Here is a 21,111-nt window from a genome sequence, read left to right on the forward strand (position 1 = left end):
CAGAGACACACCCACAAATACACCCAGAGACACACCCACAAATACACCCAGAGACACGTATGGAAATACTCCCAGAGACACACGTAGAGACACATCCATTTGGGGTTGAGGGATATGGTGAGATGGTGGGAAGGTGGGATTGAGGGATAAGGTGAGAAGGTGGGTAGGTGGGATTGAGGGATATTGGTGAGAAGGTGGATAGGTGGGATTGAGGGATAAGGTGAGAAGGTGGGTAGGTGGGATTGAGGGATATTGGTGAGAAGGTGGGTAGGTGGGATTGAGGGATATGGTGAGAAGGTGGATAGGTGGGATTGAGGGATAAGGTGAGAAGGTGGGTAGGTGGGATTGAGGGATATGGTGAAAAGGTGGGTAGGTGGGATTGAGGGATATGGTGAGAAGGTGGGTAGGTGGGATTGAGGTATAAGGTGAGAAGGTGGGTAGGTGGGATTGAGGGATATGGTGAAAAGGTGGGTAGGTGGGATTGAGGGATATGGTGAGAAGGTGGGTAGGTGGGATTGAGGGATAAGGTGAGAAGGTGGGTAGGTGGGATTGAGGGATATGGTGAGAAGGTGGGTAGGTGGGATTGAGGGATAAGGTGAGAAGGTGGGTAGGTGGGATTGAGGGATATTGGTGAGAAGGTGGATAGGTGGGATTGAGGGATAAGGTGAGAAGGTGGGTAGGTGGGATTGAGGGATATGGTGAAAAGGTGGGTAGGTGGGATTGAGGGATATGGTGAGAAGATGGGTAGGTGGGATTGAGGGATATGGTGAGAAGGTGGGTAGGTGGGATTGAGGGATAAGGTGAGAAGGTGGGTAGGTGGGATTGAGGGATATGAGGAGAAGGTGAGTAGGTGGGGTTGAGTGATTTGGTGAGAATGTGGAATTGATGTATTAAAACAGGAACCAGTTGCAGCTGTGCTACTCAGAGCAAGGCCTGGGCCTCTCGAGAGGGGCCTGCAGGGGCTTCCGTTGTTCTGTCAGTGCTCTTGTGGTTAAACAGCCCCATCCAGTGGTTTCAGTCGAGCACATAGAGGAAGCTCAGGGTCGAGGCAACACTGATACAGCATACTGACACTCCTCCAATATCTCATTCTTGGCACTGATTCACATTCAACATTTCAGCCACACAGAAAAAAAGCAGTTTCAAAATGGACGTTTCCTTTTACTGGGAGCGGACATTTTGTCACCTCATGAGATGTCATAGCCCCTGTTGTTGCCCCGAGACTGGGAGTGTTTGAAGAGGAGGGAGTTTATGGTAATATATCATTTTTTTTAAACTGGTGATTAATCAAAGACAAGCAGCAACCAAAAAGGTTTAGGAATTGAGATGAAGGGCTGAGGTCACAGTTCCATACACCACCAAGGATGGAGAGATTAGATGAGGCCAAGTTTGCGATTTTAAAAGCCTGCAGATGGTAGGAGGAATGAAAGACTGAGGGAGGGGAGGAGTCCCACAGTTTGAGGGGTGACTGAGGGAGGGGAGGAGTTCCACAGTTTATGGGGAGACTGAGGGAGGAGAGGAGACCCACAGTTTGAGGGGAGACTGAGGGAGGGGAGGAGTCCCACAGTTTGAGGGGAGACTGAGGGAGGGGAGGAGTTCCACAGTTTATGGGGAGACTGAGGGAGGAGAGGAGACCCACAGTTTGAGGGGAGACTGAGGGAGGGGAGGAGTCCCACAGTTTGAGGGGCGACTGAGGGAGGGGAGGAGTCCCACAGTTTGAGGGGAGACTGAGGGAGGGGAGGAGTCCCACAGTTTGAGGGGCGACTGAGGGAGGGGAGGAGTTCCACAGTTTATGGGGAGACTGAGGGAGGAGAGGAGACCCACAGTTTGAGGGGAGACTGAGGGAGGGGAGGAGTCCTACAGTTTGAGGGGAGACTGAGGGAGGGGAGGAGACCGACAGTTTGAGGGGAGACTGAGGGAGGGGAGGAGACCGACAGTTTGAGGGGAGACTGAGGGAATAAATTTGCGATCAGCACCAACAGAACAGGGAGGTTAATAGTAATGTTTTATACAGAGGGAAGGAGAATCTATAATAACTTTTAAAAGGAAAGTGGATAAATCTTTGAAAAATAAAAATTAAAAAGTGTTTGCGGAATGGGCAGGGGAACGGGACTGAGGGGAGAGCACATCAATGAGAACAGAAGAAGAGATTCACAGAAAGAGATTGTGAGCTGCAAGTGTTAATTTCTTACTAAACTGGACAGGGTTTGACTGCTCGCAATCGCCAACCTGTGGGCTTCATTGGCACTGCAGCCCTGACAGCTCAAGGCTGCCCACGCTGGGAGGCCACACTCGATCACTGGGGTCAATTATAATTCTCGGGAAGCGGGAGGGGAAGGAAACCCATGCGTGGGGAGCTCAGCGCGAGACCCCGGCCATTTTAATCCCCGGGCCATAGGGCGGGGGCCGAAATCAAGCTGGGTGCCTCGAGACGCCTGGGACCAAAGGAACGGTCACCAGACACGGTTAATGCTGGGGTGAAGGGCTTTCTCGGGACTGGGAGGGAGAAGGACAAGGCCGGGAGGGGCTGGGGAGGTCCAAGGACTCCCCGCGGGACCAGGGCTGAGCATTCCCGCTCCTCCTTAGCCACAAGGAATCTGCAGAGAAACTAATTCATGCACTATAACGAGGGGGCATAGATTTAAGGTGAGAGGGGAGAGATACAAAAGGGTCCAGAGGGGCAATTTTTTCACTCAAAGGGTGGTGAGTGTCTGGAACGAGCTGCCAGAGGCAGTAGTAGAGGCGGGTACAATTTTGTCTTTTAAAAAGCATTTGGACAGTTACATGGGTAAGATGGGTGTAGAGGGATATGGGCCAAGTGCGGGCAATTGGGACTAGCTTAGTGGTATAAACTGGGCGACATGGACATGTTGGGCCGAAGGGCCTGTTTCCGTGTTGTAACTTCTATGATTCTATGATTCACTTACCTTCACCTCTTCCATAACTCCCCACCATGGTGCAATTGGCGGGATTGGCACCAGATATGGGCCTCCCGATTTCAGCAGCCAAAATTGCATTGCGGCACAGGTGACATCATCAGCTTGTGATTTCTGATTGCAAAGTAGGCCGCCGCTTGCCCGGGGCAGGCGGCCAGCCCGTGCCTATTCTGGAGTAAGATGGCGGGAGATCTGTTTCCTTCCCCTTTGTGCTGTTTGTGGTGAGTTCGCTGATCCCAGCTGGGAGCAGAGTTGGACCCTGGAACAGGCCCTTGAAATTGGGAGGTGGGGGGAGTCACGATCAGCTAGGGTTCCCCACTGCCGATCACGATGCGCAGGCCCCTTCTGGATAGTGTACGTGAGGGGAAGTCGGGGTGAGGACAGGATCAGGCTCGTTTGTGAGGCTTCGGTAGTCGAATATTTGGTCAGCCCGCAATGTCTGGGCTCGCACGTGACGAAGGGACCGTAGGCTGCCGTAGCACCACTGGAGATGAGGGGCTGGAGCTGGAAAAATAACATAAAACCAGCCCCACAGCTTGTATGCAATCTGCGCAGTGATCATAAGCCCATCAACTGCCCTCTCAGCCCCCTCCCCTCAGGAGAATCGGAGCGGCAGGTCAGCTATGAACAGTTGGGGAACAATCTTCTGTTGATTTATATTTCTCCCTTTCAGTTCTGGTTAATGATTTACCTGCTTCAAGCCTCAGTTACCAATTAATCCGGCCATCAATGATTTATTAATTCACTTGTTTTGATAAAACAAATCAGAAGTCTGTAAGAGTACAGAGTGTGGCTCCCTCTCACCCTACCCCAACCCCCCTCACCCTACCCCAACCCCCCTCACCCTACCCCAACCCCCTTCACCCTACCCCAACCCCCTTCACCCTACCCCAACCCCCCTCACCCTACCCCAACCCCTCTCACCCTACCTCAACCCCCCTCACCCTGCCCCAACCCCCCTCACACTGCCCCAACCCCCCTCACCCTACCCCAACCCCTCTCACCCTACCCCAACCCCCCTCACCCTACCCCAACCCCCCTCACCCTACCCCGCCCCCCTTCACCCTACCCCAACCCCCCTCACCCTACCCCAACCCCCCTCACCCTAACCCAACCCCCCTCACCCTACCCCAACCCCCCTCACCCTACCCCAACCCCCCTCACCCTACCCCAACCCCCCTCACCCTACCCCAACCCCCCTCACCCTACCCCAACCCCCCTCACCCTACCCCAACCCCCCTCACCCTACCCCAACCCCCCTCACCCTACCCCACCCCCCTCACCCTACCCCAACCCCCCTCACCCTACCCCAACCCCCCTCACCCTACCCCAACCCCCCTTCACCCTACCCCAACCCCCCTCACCCTACCCCAACCCCCCTCACCCTACCCCAACCCCCCTCACCCTACCCCAACCCCCTTCACCCTACCCCAACCCCCCTCACCCTACCCCAACCCCCTTCACCCTACCCCAACCCCCCTCACCCTACCCCAACCCCCCTCACCCTACCCCAACCCCCTTCACCCTACCCCAACCCCCCTCACCCTACCCCAACCCCTCTCACCCTACCCCAACCCCCTTCACCCTACCCCAACCCCCCTCACCCTACCCCAACCCCCCTCACCCTACCCCAACCCCCCTCACCCTACCCCAACCCCTCACCCTACCCCAACCCCCCTCACCCTACCACAACCCCCTTCACCCTACCCCAACCCCCTTCACCCTACCCCAACCCCCTTCACCCTACCCCAACCCCCCTCACCCTACCCCAACCCCCTTCACCCTACCCCAACCCCCCTCACCCTACCCCAACCCCCCTCACCCTACCCCAATCCCCCACACCCTACTCCAACCCCCCTCACCCTAGCCCAACACCTCTCCCCCTCCCCAACCCCCCTCACCCTGCCCCATCCCCCTTCACCCTACCCCAACCCCCCTCACCCGACCCCACCCCCCTCACCCTACTCCAACCCCCCTCACCCTACCCCAATCCCCTTCACCCTACCCCAACCCCCCTCACCCTACCCCAACCCCCCTCACCCTACCCCAACCCCCCTCACCCTACCCCAACCCCCCTCACCCTACCCCAACACCTCTCCCCCTCCCCAAGCCCCCTTCACCCGACCCCAACCCCCCTCACCCTACCCCAAACCCTCTCCCCTTCCCCCAACCCCTCTCCCCATCCGCCTGCCCTAAACCCCCCTCACCCTACCCCAACCCCACTCCACCTCCCCTGCCCCAAACCCCCTTCACTCTACCCCAACCACCCTCACCCTACCCCAACCCCACTCCCCCCTCCCCCAAATCCTCCTCACCCTAAGCCAACCACCCTCACCCTATCCCAAATCCCCTCCCCCTCCCCAAGCCCCCAATCCCTCAATCTACCCCAACCCCTCTCCCCCTCCCTCTGCTCCAAACCCCCCTCACCCTATCCCAACCCCTCTCACGCTACCCCAACCCCACTCCCCCTCCCCACCACAAAACCCCCTCACCCTAACCCGACCCTCCTCACCCTCCCACTCCCCCAAGCCCCCCTCTCCACCCCAAACCCCCTTCAACCCCTCCTCCTACACCAATCCCCTCCCCTACCCCAAGCTACCCAACCCCTACCTCAAACCCACCACCCCCTTCCCCAACCCCCCATAACCTACCCCAACCCTCCTCCCCCATGCCAAACTCCCTCCTCCCCTGCTCTCCTATGCTCTCCCTTCGCTCTCCCACTGCCCCAACCCCCACTCCTCACCCTCCCCCTACCCCAACCCCGCCCCCTGCCCCAATCCACACCCTTCCTCCTGCACCACCCCCACTTCTCCCCTGTCCCACCCCCCACCCCACTCCCTGCCCCATCTCCCACCCTCCTGCCTCACCCAAGCCTTGTTAGAATGGACAAATCAAACAGGGGTGCAGGATCTCTTGCCCGGGTCCCAGTCGAACTGAGACAGAGCATCCAACCTGTGCTGTACATGCCCTGGGAGTGTTTGATGGGACAGTGTAGAGGGAGCTTTACTCTGTATCTAACCCGTGCTGTACCTGCCCTGGGAGTGTTTGATGGGTCAGTGTAGAGGGAGCTTTACTCTGTATCTAACCTGTGCTGTACCTGCCCTGGGAGTGTTTGATGGGACAGTGTAGAGGGAGCTTTACTCTGTATCCAACCTATGCTGTACCTGCCCTGGGAGTGATTGATGGGTCAGTGTAGAGGGAGCTTTACTCTGTATCCAACCTGTGCTGTACCTGCCCTGGGAGTGTTTGATGGGACAGTGTAGAGGGAGCTTTACTCTGTATCTAACCTGTGCTGTACCTGCCCTGGGAGTCTTTGATGGGACAGTGTAGGGTGTGGCCTGGTGTGTGTGTAGAGTGAGGCCTGGTGTGTGTGTAGAGTGAGGCCTGGTGTGTGTCTACTGTGAGGCCTGGTGTGTATGTGTGGAGTGAGGCCTTTATTAGAGTTCTTTGAGGAAGTAACGAGCAGGGTGGATAAAGGGGAACCAATGGATGCAGTATATTTGGATTTTCAAAAGGCATTCGATAAGGTGCCACATAAAAGATTACTGCACAAGATAAGAGCTCATGGTGTTGGGGGCAATATACTGGCATGGATAGAGGATTGGCTAACTAACAGAAAACAAAGAGTCGGGATAAAAGGGTCATTTTCAAAATGGCAATCTGTAACTAGTGGGGTGCTGCAGGGCTCAGTGCTGGGGCCTCAACTATTTACAATATATATCAATGACTTGGATGAAGGAACAGAATGTCTTGTGGCCAAATTTGCTGATGATACAAAGATAGGTGGAAAAACAAGTTGTGATGAGGACACGAAGTGTCTGCAAAGGGATATTGACAGGTTAAGCGAATGGGCAAAAATTTGGCAGATGGAATATAATGTGGGAAAATGTGAAGTCATCCACTTTGGGAGGAAAAATAAAAAAGCAAAATATTATTTAAATGGAGAAATACTACAAAATGCTGCGGTACAGAGGGATCTGGGTGTCCCCTACATGAAACACAAAAAGTCAACATACAGGTGCAGCAGGTAATCCGGAAGGCAAAAGGAATATTGGCCTTTATTTCTAGGGGGATGGAGTATAAAAGCATGGAAGTCATGCTACAACTGTACAGGGTGCTGGTGAGACCACACCTGGAGTACTGCGTACAGTTCTGCTGCCCTTATTTAAGCAAGGATATAACTGCATTGGAGGCAGTTCAGAGAAGGTTCACTCGGTTGATTCCGGGTATGGAAGGGTTGTCTTATGAGGAAAGACTGAACAGGTTGGGTCTATACTCATTGGAGTTTAGAAGAATGAGAGGAGATCTTATTGATACGTATAAGATTCTGAGGAGATGCTGAGAGGATGTTACCCCTCATGGGGGAATCTAAAATTAGGGGGCGTAGTCTCAGAATAAGGGGTCGCCCGTTTAAGACGGAAATGAGGAGGAATTTCTTCTCCCAGAGGGTCATGAATCTTTGGAATTCTTTACCCCAAAAAGCTGTGGAGGCTGAGTCATTGAACACATTCAAGGCTGAGTTAGACAAATTTTTGATCAGCAAGGGAATCAAAGGATATGGGGAAAGGTGGGAAAGTGGATTTGAAGTAAAAATCAGATCAGCCATGATCTCATTAAATGGGGGAGCAGGCTCGAAGGGCCAAATGGCCTACTCCTGCTCCTATCTCTTATGGTCTTATGGTGTGTGTGTGTAGAGTGAGACCTGGTGTGTGTGTGTAGAGTGAGGCCTGGTGTGTGTGTGTAGAGTGAGACCTGGTGTGTGTGTGTAGAGTGAGGCCTGGTGTGTGTGTGTAGAGTGAGGCCTGGTGTGTGTGTGTAGAGTGAGGCCTGGTGTGTGTGTGTAGAGTGAGGCCTGGTGTGTGTGTGTAGAGTGAGACCTGGTGTGTGTGTGTAGAGTGAGACCTGGTGTGTGTGTGTGTAGAGTGAGGCCTTGTGTGTGTGTGTGTAGAGTGAGGCCTTGTGTGTGTGTGTGTAGAGTGAGACCTGGTGTGTGTGTGTAGAGTGAGACCTGGTGTGTGTGTGTGTAGAGTGAGGCCTTGTGTGTGTGTGTAGAGTGAGGCCTTGTGTGTGTGTGTGTAGAGTGAGGCCTGGTGTGTGTTTGTAGAGTGAGGCCTGGTGTGTGTGTGTAGAGTGAGGCCTTGTGTGTGTGTGTGTAGAGTGAGGCCTTGTGTGTGTGTGTGTAGAGTGAGGCCTTGTGTGTGTGTGTGTGTAGAGTGAGACCTGGTGTGTGTGTGTAGAGTGAGGCCTGGTGTGTGTGTGTGTAGAGTGAGGCCTTGTGTGTGTTTGTAGTGTGAGACCTGGTGTGTGTGTGTAGAGTGAGGCCTGGTGTGTGTGTGTGTAGAGTGAGACCTGGTGTGTGTGTGTGTAGAGTGAGGCCTGGTGTGTGTGTGTGTAGAGTGAGGCCTTGTGTGTGTTTGTAGTGTGAGACCTGGTGTGTGTGTGTGTGTAGAGTGAGACCTGGTGTGTGTTTGTAGTGTGAGACCTGGTGTGTGTTTGTAGTGTGAGACCTGGTGTGTGTGTGTGTAGAGTGAGGCCTTGTGTGTGTAGAGTGAGACCTGGTGTGTGTGTGTGTAGAGTGAGGCCTTGTGTGTGTGTGTGTAGAGTGAGGCCTGGTGTGTGTGTGTAGAGTGAGACCTGGTGTGTGTGTGTAGAGTGAGACCTGGTGTGTGTGTGTGTAGTGTGAGACCTGGTGTGTGTTTGTAGAGTGAGGCCTGGTGTGTGTGTGTAGAGTGAGACCTGGTGTGTGTGTGTGTAGAGTGAGGCCTGGTGTGTGTGTGTAGAGTGAGGCCTGGTGTGTGTGTAGAGTGAGGCCTGGTGTGTGTGTGTGTAGAGTGAGGCCTTGTGTGTGTTTGTAGTGTGAGGCCTGGTGTGTGTTTGTAGTGTGAGGCCTGGTGTGTGTGTGTGTAGAGTGAGGCCTGGTGTGTGTTTGTAGAGTGAGGCCTGGTGTGTGTGTGTAGAGTGAGGCCTGGTGTGTGTGTGTGTAGAGTGAGGCCTGGTGTGTGTGTGTAGAGTGAGGCCTGGTGTGTGTGTGTGTAGAGTGAGGCCTGGTGTGTGTGTGTAGAGTGAGGCCTGGTGTGTGTGTGTGTAGAGTGAGGCCTGGTGTGTGTGTGTAGAGTGAGGCCTGGTGTGTGTGTGTGTAGAGTGAGGCCTGGTGTGTGTTTGTAGAGTGAGGCCTGGTGTGTGTGTGTAGAGTGAGGCCTGGTGTGTGTGTGTAGAGTGAGGCCTGGTGTGTGTGTGTGTAGAGTGAGGCCTTGTGTGTGTGTGTGTAGAGTGAGGCCTGGTGTGTGTTTGTAGTGTGAGGCCTGGTGTGTGTGTGTGTGTAGAGTGAGACCTGGTGTGTGTTTGTAGAGTGAGGCCTTGTGTGTGTGTGTGTGTAGAGTGAGACCTGGTGTGTGTTTGTAGAGTGAGACCTGGTGTGTGTTTGTAGTGTGAGGCCTGGTGTGTGTGTGTGTAGAGTGAGACCTGGTGTGTGTTTGTAGTGTGAGGCCTGGTGTGTGTTTGTAGTGTGAGGCCTGGTGTGTGTGTGTGTGTAGAGTGAGACCTGGTGTGTGTTTGTAGTGTGAGGCCTGGTGTGTGTGTGTGTGTAGAGTGAGACCTGGTGTGTGTTTGTAGTGTGAGGCCTGGTGTGTGTGTGTGTGTAGAGTGAGACCTGGTGTGTGTTTGTAGAGTGAGACCTGGTGTGTGTTTGTAGTGTGAGGCCTGGTGTGTGTGTGTGTAGAGTGAGACCTGGTGTGTGTTTGTAGAGTGAGGCCTTGTGTGTGTGTGTGTAGAGTGAGGCCTGGTGTGTGTGTGTGTAGAGTGAGGCCTTGTGTGTGTGTGTGTAGAGTGAGGCCTGGTGTGTGTGTGTAGAGTGAGGCCTTGTGTGTGTGTGTGTAGAGTGAGGCCTTGTGTGTGTGTGTGTAGAGTGAGGCCTGGTGTGTGTGTGTAGAGTGAGGCCTTGTGTGTGTGTGTGTAGAGTGAGACCTGGTGTGTGTTTGTAGAGTGAGGCCTTGTGTGTGTGTGTGTGTGTAGAGTGAGGCCTGGTGTGTGTGTGTGTAGAGTGAGGCCTTGTGTGTGTGTGTGTGTGTAGAGTGAGACCTGGTGTGTGTTTGTAGTGTGAGGCCTTGTGTGTGTGTGTGTAGAGTGAGACCTGGTGTGTGTTTGTAGAGTGAGGCCTTGTGTGTGTGTGTGTAGAGTGAGACCTGGTGTGTGTTTGTAGTGTGAGGCCTTGTGTGTGTGTGTGTAGAGTGAGACCTGGTGTGTGTTTGTAGAGTGAGGCCTGGTGTGTGTGTGTGTAGAGTGAGACCTGATGTGTGTTTGTAGAGTGAGGCCTTGTGTGTGTGTGTGTAGAGTGAGGCCTGGTGTGTGTGTGTGTAGAGTGAGGCCTGGTGTGTGTGTGTAGAGTGAGGCCTGGTGTGTGTGTGTGTAGAGTGAGGCCTGGTGTGTGTGTGTAGAGTGAGGCCTGGTGTGTGTGTGTGTAGAGTGAGGCCTGGTGTGTGTGTGTGTAGAGTGAGGCCTGGTGTGTGTGTGTAGAGTGAGGCCTGGTGTGTGTGTGTGTAGAGTGAGGCCTGGTGTGTGTTTGTAGTGTGAGGCCTGGTGTGTGTGTGTGTGTGTAGAGTGAGACCTGGTGTGTGTTTGTAGAGTGAGACCTGGTGTGTGTTTGTAGTGTGAGGCCTGGTGTGTGTGTGTGTAGAGTGAGGCCTGGTGTGTGTGTGTAGAGTGAGGCCTGGTGTGTGTGTGTGTAGAGTGAGGCCTGTCATTGTTCTACAGTTTGGCTTTAAGACTCTCCCCTCTCTTGTTCTGATCATAGAATCATAGAAAGTTACTGCACAGAAGGAGGCCGTTCGGCCGATCGTGTCCGCGCCGGCTGAAAAAGAGTTATCCAGTTTAATCCTACTTTCCAGGCTCCTGTCCCTGCAGACCACACTCAGTCTCCTTTCAAACACTGATAGTAATCGTGTAGGAGATTCTACTGCACCCTCTCACTCTCTGTACCCTTGCCAAAGGTTGTTCCTTCCCTTTCTGTTACAGGGCGTGCCGTGGTGTGACGATATCTGGATAGGCTGGGCCCACCCAGGCAGGTGCAACTCGATATGAAAAGAAATTTAAAGGGACACTCCACTGAAATGGACTGGACTCAGTCAACATAACAAGCGAGCTGGTTCTACAGGAAGTCTTCGCCACCCAGAGATCTCACTCAGAGAAGGATGGGTCTCTCCTCAGAGGCCCGGTGATAAAGAGCGTCTCACCACCAGGGCCCGTATCGCTGCAACATGATCACCAACCATTTCACTGTTCGGTGAGAGGTGAGTGTGAAAATCCTAAAGGACCTTCACAAGAGACGGGATTGAACATGGATGATGTTCCCCTCTCCGTCACGCGCAGCATACCACGGCATAAGCCAATAAACCCCATAACCACCGTGCTGCCAAGGAGAGGCCAACAGCTGTTGGTAGAAAGTGGCAACCATTCCATGGTCACTGGGACAGATGCTGAACCAGTTTAGTGACCAGACCTGGCCTGAACGGACACTGTGTGAAACCTGCCGGGCGTCTCCTGTTTCTCTAAGTGTCTTATTAGGAGCAGTGGGGGGATCCATGTTGTGTTAGCTGCTCTCAGCCATTGGAGTAGGGGCTACAACTGGGCTGGAGAGGCGAAATCAGCCAGGGTTCCTGCTCCTGATCACTGTCCAGTGACCCCTGGGTTAGAGAGAGGGGAATTCAGCCAGGGTTCCTGCTCCTGATCACTGTCCAGTGACCCCTGGGTTAGAGAGAGGGGAATTCAGCCAGGGTTCCTGCTCCTGATCACTGTCCAGTGACCCCTGGGTTAGAGAGAGGGGAATTCAGCCAGGGTTCCTGCTCCTGATCACTGTCCAGTGACCCCTGAGTTAGAGAGAGGGGAAATCAGCCAGGGTTCCTGCTCCTAATCACTGTCCAGTGACCCCTGGGTTAGAGAGAGGGGAATTCAGCCAGGGTTCCTGCTCCTGATCACTGTCCAGTGACCCCTGGGTTAGAGAGAGGGGAAATCAGCCAGGGTTCCTGCTCCTGATCACTGACCAGTGACCCCTGGGTTAGAGAGAGGGGAATTCAGCCAGGGTTCCTGCTCCTGATCACTGTCCAGTGACCCCTGGGTTAGAGAGAGGGGAATTCAGCCAGGGTTCCTGCTCCTGATCACTGTCCAGTGACCCCTGGGTTAGAGAGAGGGGAATTCAGCCAGGGTTCCTGCTCCTAATCACTGTCCAGTGACCCTTGGGTTAGAGAGAGGGGAATTCAGCCAGGGTTCCTGCTCCTAATCACTGTCCAGTGACCCTTGGGTTAGAGAGAGGGGAATTCAGCCAGAGTTCCTGCTCCTGATCATTGTCCAGTGACCCCTGCTGGAACGTCTACGTGTGCATACTGCATAAAGACAGGATCGAGCTTGGCTGTGATGCTTTTGACGGCCCAATAGTCCATGGACATTCACAAATGAAGACTGGCCCTTGTGTGAGGTACATAAGAACATCAGAACATGGGAACATAAGAAATAGGAGCAGGAGTAGACCATATGGCCTCTCGAGCCTGCTGTGCCATTCAATCAGATCATGGCTGATCTTCGACCTCAACTCCACTTTCCCACCCGATCCCCATATCCCTTGATTCCCCTAGAGTCCAAAAATCTATCGATCTCAGGTACGGGTGAGCTGTTTCTACCACACCCCAGCAAGATTCAGTGTACTTGGGTTGGAGGGGGAACATAGAATTACATAGAATGTAGAGCACAGAAATAGGCCATTCAGCCCAACACATGCTTATGCTCAACACGAGCCTCCTCCCTCCCTACTTCATCTCACCTAATCAGCATATCCTTCTATTCCTTTCTCCCTCATGTGTTTATCTAACTTCCCCTTAAAAGCATCTATGCTAGTCGCCTCAAATACTCCTTGTGGGAGCGAGTTCCACATTCTATCCACTCTCGGGGTAAAGAAGTTTCTCCTGAATTCCCTATTGGATTTATTAGTGACTATCTTATATTTATAGCCTCTAGTTCTGGTCTCAAGTGGAAACATCTTCTCTACGTCTACCCTATCAAACCCTTTCATAATCTTAAAGACATCTTTCAGGTCGTCCCTCAGTCTTCTCTTTTCTAGAGAAAACAGCCATAGCCTGTTCAATCTTTCCTGATTGGTATAACCTCTCAGTTCTTGTATCATCCTAGTAAATCTTTTTTTCACCTTCTCCAGTGCCTCTATATCTTCTATATAATATGGAGACCAGAACTGTTCACCGTACTCTAAGTGTGGACTAACCAAGGTTCTATACAAGTTTAACGTAACTTCTCTGCTTTTCAATTCTATCCCTCTAGCAAGGAACCCCAGTGCTTGGTTTGCGAGGAAAAAAGTGACCCCAGAATTATTCCTCTACACATCGTTGTTTCTCTGCGGCCTGTTGGTGACGGGATGGAGGAAGCATTGTTGGACTATTGATGCCCACAGTCCAGGCCTAAGGCACTGACACTACAACAGGAGACTGCAGGGTGGGAAGGGTTAATGGACTGCGGGCGGATGTTCTTTCAAATTGGAACACTTCCTGTGTCTGTACACGACTTCTGCAAACATACAGGAGCAGCGAGTGAAGCCTGATGAGATCTCCGGTCACCAGACTGTCGCATTCAACCAATCCCCCATCACTGCCACAGCACCAGGTAGAAGGTAGGAAGCTGTGTCTGAGGTGGGACACACACCAAGTGAAGAGGAGGTAAAGAGACTCTGTCCTCAGCCTCTGCGACTGCGCAAAAACAGCACAGTGTGAGTGGTGGATTAAGGCAAGGTGAAGATAAAAGAACTCACAGACAGACTGAGAATCAGACACAGACAGACAGACTATCAGATAGAGAGAGACAGACTATCAGACACAGACAGACAATCAGATAGAGAGAGATAGACAATCAGACACAGACAGACAATCAGATAGAGAGAGACAAACAATCAGACAGAGAAGAGAGAATCAGACACAGACAGACTGAGAATCAGACACAGACAGACTGAGAATCAGGTACAGACAGACTGAAGATCAGATACAGACAGACTGAAGATCAGATACAGACAGACAGATAGAAAGAGACAGAGAGAGACAGACATTCAGACAGAGAGAGAGAAACAGACAATCAGATAGAGAGAGACAGACAAAGACAGAGAGAGACAGCCACAGGGATTGACTTGGAGTGCCCTCACCTGGCATTAACGGGGTGGTAACGGCCTCAAAACAGGGATAGTAACCATACTGCCACGTTAAGTAACTAGAAGAAAGAACTTGCATTTATATAACATCTTTCAGGACGTCCCAAATCACTTTACAGCCAATGAAGTACTTTCAAAGTGTAGTCACTGTTGTAATGTAGGAAACACGGCAGCCAATTTGCGCACAGCAAGATCCCACAAACAGCAATGTGATAAATGACCAGATAATCTGTTTTAGTGACATTGGTTAAAAGATAGATATTGGCCCCAGGACACTGGGAAGAACTCCCCTGCTCTTGTTCAAAATAGTGCCATGGGATCTTTTAGATCAACCTGAGAGGGCAGTCGAGGCCTCAGTTTAACGTCTCATCCAAAAGTTGTTACCTCCAACAATGCAGCACTCCCTCAGTACTGATCGTCCGACAGTACAGCACTCCCTCAGTACTGACCCTCCGACAGTACAGCGCTCCCTCAGTACTGACCCTCCGACAGTGCAGCGCTCCCTCAGTACTGACCCTCCGACAGTACAGCGCTCCCTCAGTACTGACCCTCCGACAGTGCAGTACTCCCTCAGTACTGACCCTCCGACAGTGCAGCGCTCCCTCAGTACTGACCCTCCGACAGTGCAGCACTCCCTCAGTACTGACCCTCCGACAGTGCAGCACTCCCTCAGTACTGACCCTCCGACAGTGCAGCATTCCCTCAGTACTGACCCTCTGACGACAGTGCAGCGCTCCCTCAGTACTGACCCTCCGACAGTGCAGCACTCCCTCAGTACTGACCCTCCGACAGTGCAGCACTCCCTCAGTACTGACCCTCCGACAGTGCAGCGCTCCCTCAGTACTGACCCTCCGACAGTGCGGCGCTCCCTCAGTACTGACCCTCCGACAGTGCAGCACTCCCTCAGTACTCCCTCTGGAGTGAGACTTGAACCCACAACCTTCTGACTCAGAGACGAGAGTGCTACCACTCGGGGAGGGGGATGGAATCGATAGTGCGGATACGAAGTTTGTGGCACAGAGTTCTGTACCAATACCCATGCTGGCATTGAATTCTACACCAATATCAACATTGAATTCTACATCAATATCAACGCCGGCTTTGAATTCTACATCAATATCAACGCCGGCATTGAATTCTACATCAATATCAACGCCGGCATTGAATTCTACATCAATATCAACGCCGGCATTGAATTCTACATCAATATCAACGCCGGCATTGAATTCTACATCAATATCAACGGCGGCATTGAATTCTACATTCGCACCAAGTCACGTTCACCCATTATTCCTGTGCTCACTGACCTACATTGTCTCCCGGTCCGGGAATGCCTTGATTTTAAAATTCTCATCCTCGTGTTCAAATCCCTCCATGGTCTCGCCCCTCCCTATCTCTGTAACCTCCTTCTGCCCTACGACCCTCCGAGATCTCTGCACTGCTCCAATTCTCGCCTTTTGTGCATCCTTGATTTTAACCGCTCCACCATTGGCGGCCGAGCCTTCAGCTGCCTAGGCCCTAACTCCAGAATTCCCTCCCTAAATCTCTACCTCTCTCTCCACCTTTTAGACACTCCTTAAAACCTACCTCTTAGACTAAGCTTTTGGTCACCTGTCCAAATATCTCCTTATGTGGCTCAGTGTTAAATTTTGTTTGATGATTGCTCCTGTGAAGCATACGTTAAAAGTGGTGTATAAATGCAATTTGTTGTTGTACACTGGTCGCAGAGCCATCATTGAGTTCAATATTGACACAGATAGAGTCGAAATGTTCTGCCAATTTGTTTTTAAAAAGCAACATTACAGCTTAGGTTCAGTGAAAAGCCTGGAGGCTTTATCCTGTCAGAATATCAAGCTCACAACCAGAAATTCCTGTTTATGAAGCTAGCAGTCCAAATTGTGAGGGAGATGAAAGAGGTAGGAGGAGAGCCAGAAATGAACGTAGCATTGAAGTATTTGTCCATTTGTACTGATCTCTTGTACTGATGGGCTTCTTTCTGAAATTCTTTTCTTATTCATCTATCAAAATACTAATCTCAATCCTAACCAGATCTTCAACCAGCTCCCTTCTTAAAGCTATAAATTAACATAGCTTCAACTGCTTTAGCTTGGAGTCAATGCCATAAAGATGGTGTCCCTTAAATTATTCTTGTGCTCCAACTGATTGACCTGACAGGTACAACCGCAGACAGTAATCAGTGCTAACACTGTACAAATTCACAGTGGGTGTAAGGTGTTTATAGTATAAATACAATCGGAGGTATCGTCTATGCTGAGACATTAAACCGAGGCCCCATCTGCCATCTCAGGTGGATGTATTAATTTTTCAAAATTCCCTAGATTCTGGAAGGGTCCCACCAGATTGGAAAATAGTGAATGTAACTCCTCCATTCAAGAAAGGAGGGAGACAGAAAGCAGGAAACTACAGGCCAGTAGTGGTTGTTGGAGGCCAATCATCTCAGCCCCAGGACATTGCTGCAGGAGTTCCTCAGGGCAGTGTCCGAGGCCCAACCATCTTCAGCTGCTTCATCAATGACCTTCCCGGCATCATAAGGTCAGAAATGGGGATGCTCGTTGATGACTGCACAGTGTTCAGTTCCATTCGCAACCCCTCAGATAATGAAGCAGTCCGTGCCTGCATGCAGCAAGACCTGGACAACATCCAGGCTTGGGCTCATAAGTGGTAAGTAACATTCGCACCAGACAAGTGCCAGGCAATGACCATCACCAACAAGAGAGAGTCTAACCACCTCCCCTTGACATTCAACGGCATTACCATCGCCGAATCCCCCACCATCAACATCCTGGGGGTCACCATTGACCAGAAACTTAACTGGACCAGCCACATAAATACTGTGGCTACAAGAGCAAGTCAGAGGCTAGGTATTCTGCAGTGAGTGACTCACCTCCTGACTCCCAAAAACCTTTCCACCATCTACAAGGCACAAGTCAGGAGTGTGATGGAATATTCTCCACTTGCCTGGATGAGTGCAGCTCCAACAACATTCAAGAAGCTCGACACCATCCAAGATAAAGCAGCCCACTTGATTGGCACCCCATCCACCACCCTAAACATTCACTCCCTTCACCACCGGCGCACAGTGGCTGCAGTGTGTACCATCCAAGGGATGCACTGCAGCAACTCGCCAAGGCTTCTTCGACAGCACCTCGCAAACCCGTAACCTCTACCACCTAGAAGGACAAGAGCAGCAGGCACATGGGAACAACACCACCTGCACGTTCCCCTCCAAGTCACACACCATCCCGACTTGGAAATATATCGCCGTTCCTTCATCGTCGCTGGGTCAAAATCCTGGAACTCCCTTCCTAACAGCACTGTGGGAGAACCTTCACCACATGGACCGCAGCGGTTCAAGAAGACAGCTCACCACCACCTTGTCAAGGGCAATTAGGGATGGGCAATAAATGCTGGCCTTGCCAGCGACGCCCACATCCCATGAACGAACAAAAAAAAGTTTGCTTAACACCTGTCATAGGGAAAATGCTAGAATCTATTATTAAGGAGGTTATAACAGGGCGCTTGGAGTCAACACGGCTTTGTGAAAGGGAAATCTTGTTTGATTAATTTATTCGAGTTCTTTGAGGAAGTAACAAGCAAAGTGGATAAAGGGGATCTAATGGATGTGGTGTACTTGGATTTCCAGAAGGCTTTTGACAAGATGCCACATCAAAGGCTACTACACAAAATAAGAGCTCATGGTGTAGGGGGTAACATATTAGCATGGATAAAGGATTGGTTAGCTAACAGGAAACAGACAGTAGGCATAAATGGGTCATTTTCAGGTTGGCAAGATGTAATGAGTGGAGTGCCACAGGGATCAGTGCTTGGGCCTCAACTATTTACAATCTATATCAATGACTTGAATGAAGGGACCGAATGTATGGTTGCTAAATTTGCTGATGACACAAAGGTAGGTAAGAAAGTAAGTTGTGAAGAGGACATGAGGAGTCTGCAAAGGGATATAGATAGGTTAAGTGAGTGGGCAAAAATTTGGCAGATGGAGTATAATGTGGGAAAATGTGAACTTGTCCACTTTGGCAAGAGGAATAGAAAACCAGTATATTATTTAAATGGAAAGAGATTGCAGAACTCTGAGGTACAGAGGGATCTGGGTGTCCCAGTACACGAATCACAAAAAGTTAGTATGCAGGTACAGCAAGTGATTAGAAAGACAAATGGAATGTTGTCATTTATTGCAAGGGGAATGGAATATAAAAGTAGAGATGTTTTGCTCCAGTTGTACAGGGCATTGGTGAGACCACGTCTAGAATACTGTGTGCAGTTTTGGTCTCCTTATTTAAGAAAGGACACGATTGCTTTGGAGGCAGTTCAGAGAAGGTTCACTCGACTGATTCCTGGGATGAGGGGGTTATCTTATGAGGAAAGGTTGGACAAGTTGGGCCTGTATACACTGGAGTTTAGAAGAATGAGAGGTGATCTTATTGAAACATATAAGATCCTGAGGGGACTAGAAGGGGTAGATGCTGAGGGGATGTTTCCCCTTGTGGGAGAGACTAGAAATAGGGGCCACAATTTAAAAATAAGAGGTCTCCCATTTAAGACGGAGATGAGGAGAAATTTTTTCTCTCAGTGCGTCATGAGTCTGTGGAACTCCCTTCCCCAGAGAGCGGTGGAGGCAGGGTCATTGAATATTTTTAAGGCTGAGTTAAATAGTTTCCTGATTAACAAGGGAGTCAAAGGTTGTAGTAGATAGACGGGAAAGGAGGGTTGAGGTCACAATCAGCTCAGCCATGATCTTATCAAATGGCAGAGCAGGCCCGAGAGGCCAAATGGCCTACTCCTGCTCTTAATTCGTGTGTTCATATGTTCGTATCCCATGGCACTATTTGAAGAAGAGCAGGGGAATTCTCCCTGGTGTCCTGGTCAATATTTATCCCTCAACCAACATCACTACAAAACAGATGATCTGATCGTTATCACATTGCTGTTTGTGAGACCTTGCTGTGCGCAAATTGGCAGCCACGTTTCCTACATTACAACAGTGACTACACTTCAAAAAAGTATGTCATTGGCTGTAAAGTATTTTGGGACATCCTGGAGTCGTGAAAGGTGCTATAGAAATGTAGGTTTCTTCTTTCTTTCTTGCTGAGTGAGTGCACAGCAGCAGGGAAATGGCAAGAGCTGGTACAGATGATGGAGATGGTTTGTTGCCTCCCTGGTGCCAGGGTCATGGATGTCACTGAGCGGCTACAGGGCATTCTCAAGGGGGAGGGTGAGCAGGCAGAGGTCGTGGTCCACATTGGGACTAACGACATAGGTAGGAAGGGAGATGAGGTCCTGCATCAAGAATTTAGGGAGCTAGGTAGCAGATTAAAGAGCAGGACCTCAAAGGTTGTAATCTCTGGATTACTCCCAGTGCCACGGGCTAGTGAGTATAGAAATAGGAGGATAGAACAGATGAATGCGTGGCTAAAGAGTTGGTGCAGGAGGGAGGGTTTCAGTTTCCTGGATCACTGGGCCTGCTTCTGGGGAAGGTGGGACTTGTACAAGTCGGACGGGTTGCACCTGAACCAGAGCGGGACAAATATCCTTGCGGGGAGGTTTGCTAGCACTGTTGGGGGGGGTTTAAAGTAACTTGGCAGGGGGATGGGATACAGAGTGGAGCTACAATAGGGGGTGATGTGCAGCCAAATATAGAGAAAAAAACAAGTCAGCTTGGAAGACAGGGCAAATATGTGAGGGCAAGGCTGGATGGCATCTATTTTAATGCAAGGAGTCTTGCGAATAAGGTGGATGAACTGAAGGTGTTGATAAACACATGGGAGTATGATATTGTTGCTGTCACAGAGACATGGTTGAGGGAGGGGCAAGACTGGCAGCTCAATATTCCGGGGTACAGAATCTTCAGGCGAGACAGAGGGGGAGGTATTAGAGGAGGGGGGGTCGCAATATTAATTAAAGAATCAATTACTGCCATAAGGAGGGATGATATATTAGCAGGTTCCTCTAATGAGGCCATATGGGTGGAGCTTAAAAACAAAAAGGGGGCAAGCACTTTGATGGGAGTGTACTATAGGCCCCCAAACAGTCAGGGGGAGATAGAGGAACAGATATGTAGGCAAATCTCAGAAAATTGTGCAAATAATAGGGTAATAATAGTGGGGGATTTCAACTTCCCCAATATTAACTGGGATACTCAGAGTGTAAAAGGCTTAGAGGGTACAAAATTCTTAACGTGCATCCAGGAGAGCTTTTTGAGCCAGCATGTAGAAAGTCCTACAAGAGAGGGGGCGGTACTGGACCTAATTCTAGGGAATGTGGCCGGCCAAGTGGAAGAAGTGCTAGTAGGTGAGCACTTTGGTGACAGTGACCATAATTCGGTGAGATTTAAGGTGGTCATGGAAAAGGATAGGGAGGGGCCGAAAATAAAGGTTTTAAATTGGGGGAAGGCCAATTTTAATAGGATAAGGCAGGATCTGGCCAAAATGGACTGGGATCAGCTGCTTGTAGGAAAATCCGCATCGGAGCAATGGGAGTCTTTCAGAAGGGAGATTGAGACCATACAATGGCAACATGTTCCCGTAAAGGTCAAGGGTGGTTCCAAGAACTTCAGGGAACCTTGGATGTCAGGGGATATACGAGAATGGATTAGGAAAAAAAGGAGGGCTTTTGGCAGATACAAAAGGCTAAAGACGGAGGAAGCCCTAGAGGAGTACAAAAAGTGCAGGGGGATACTTAAAAAAGAAATTAGGAGATCAAGGAGGGGCCATGAAATAACACTGGCGAGCAAAATAAAGGAAAATCCTAAGATGTTTTATAAGTATATTAAGGGTAAGAGGATGACTAGGGAAAAAATAGGGCCCATTAGGGACAAAAATGGCAATCTGTGTGTGGAGCCGGCAGATGTAGGAGGGGTTCGAAATGAATTTTTTGCATCTGTTTTCACTATGGAGAAGGACGATGTAGACATAGAAATACGGCAGGGGGACTGTGATATAC

At 50.8% G+C, this 21,111-nt stretch overlaps 1 protein-coding gene across 2 annotated transcripts in view; it reads left to right on the plus strand.

The window, feature by feature from the left end:
- The first annotated feature begins 1,138 nt into the window (after positions 1–1,138).
- LOC137323458 (FYVE and coiled-coil domain-containing protein 1-like) overlaps positions 1,139–21,111 on the plus strand; it is a 55,558-nt gene continuing 35,585 nt past the window's right edge. Inside the window, exons 1-3 of one of the 2 annotated variants that reach the window (XM_067986948.1) lie at positions 1,139–1,254; positions 10,947–11,221; positions 13,257–13,648. The gene's annotated coding sequence lies outside the window, so the exon portion shown is untranslated. The remainder of the gene's footprint in view (positions 1,255–10,946; positions 11,222–13,256; positions 13,649–21,111) is intronic. The other variant, XM_067986950.1, reaches the window with a different exon arrangement.

The sequence above is a fragment of the Heptranchias perlo genome, chromosome 7 (genome assembly GCF_035084215.1).
Source record: "Heptranchias perlo isolate sHepPer1 chromosome 7, sHepPer1.hap1, whole genome shotgun sequence".
Taxonomy (NCBI): domain Eukaryota; kingdom Metazoa; phylum Chordata; class Chondrichthyes; order Hexanchiformes; family Hexanchidae; genus Heptranchias; species Heptranchias perlo.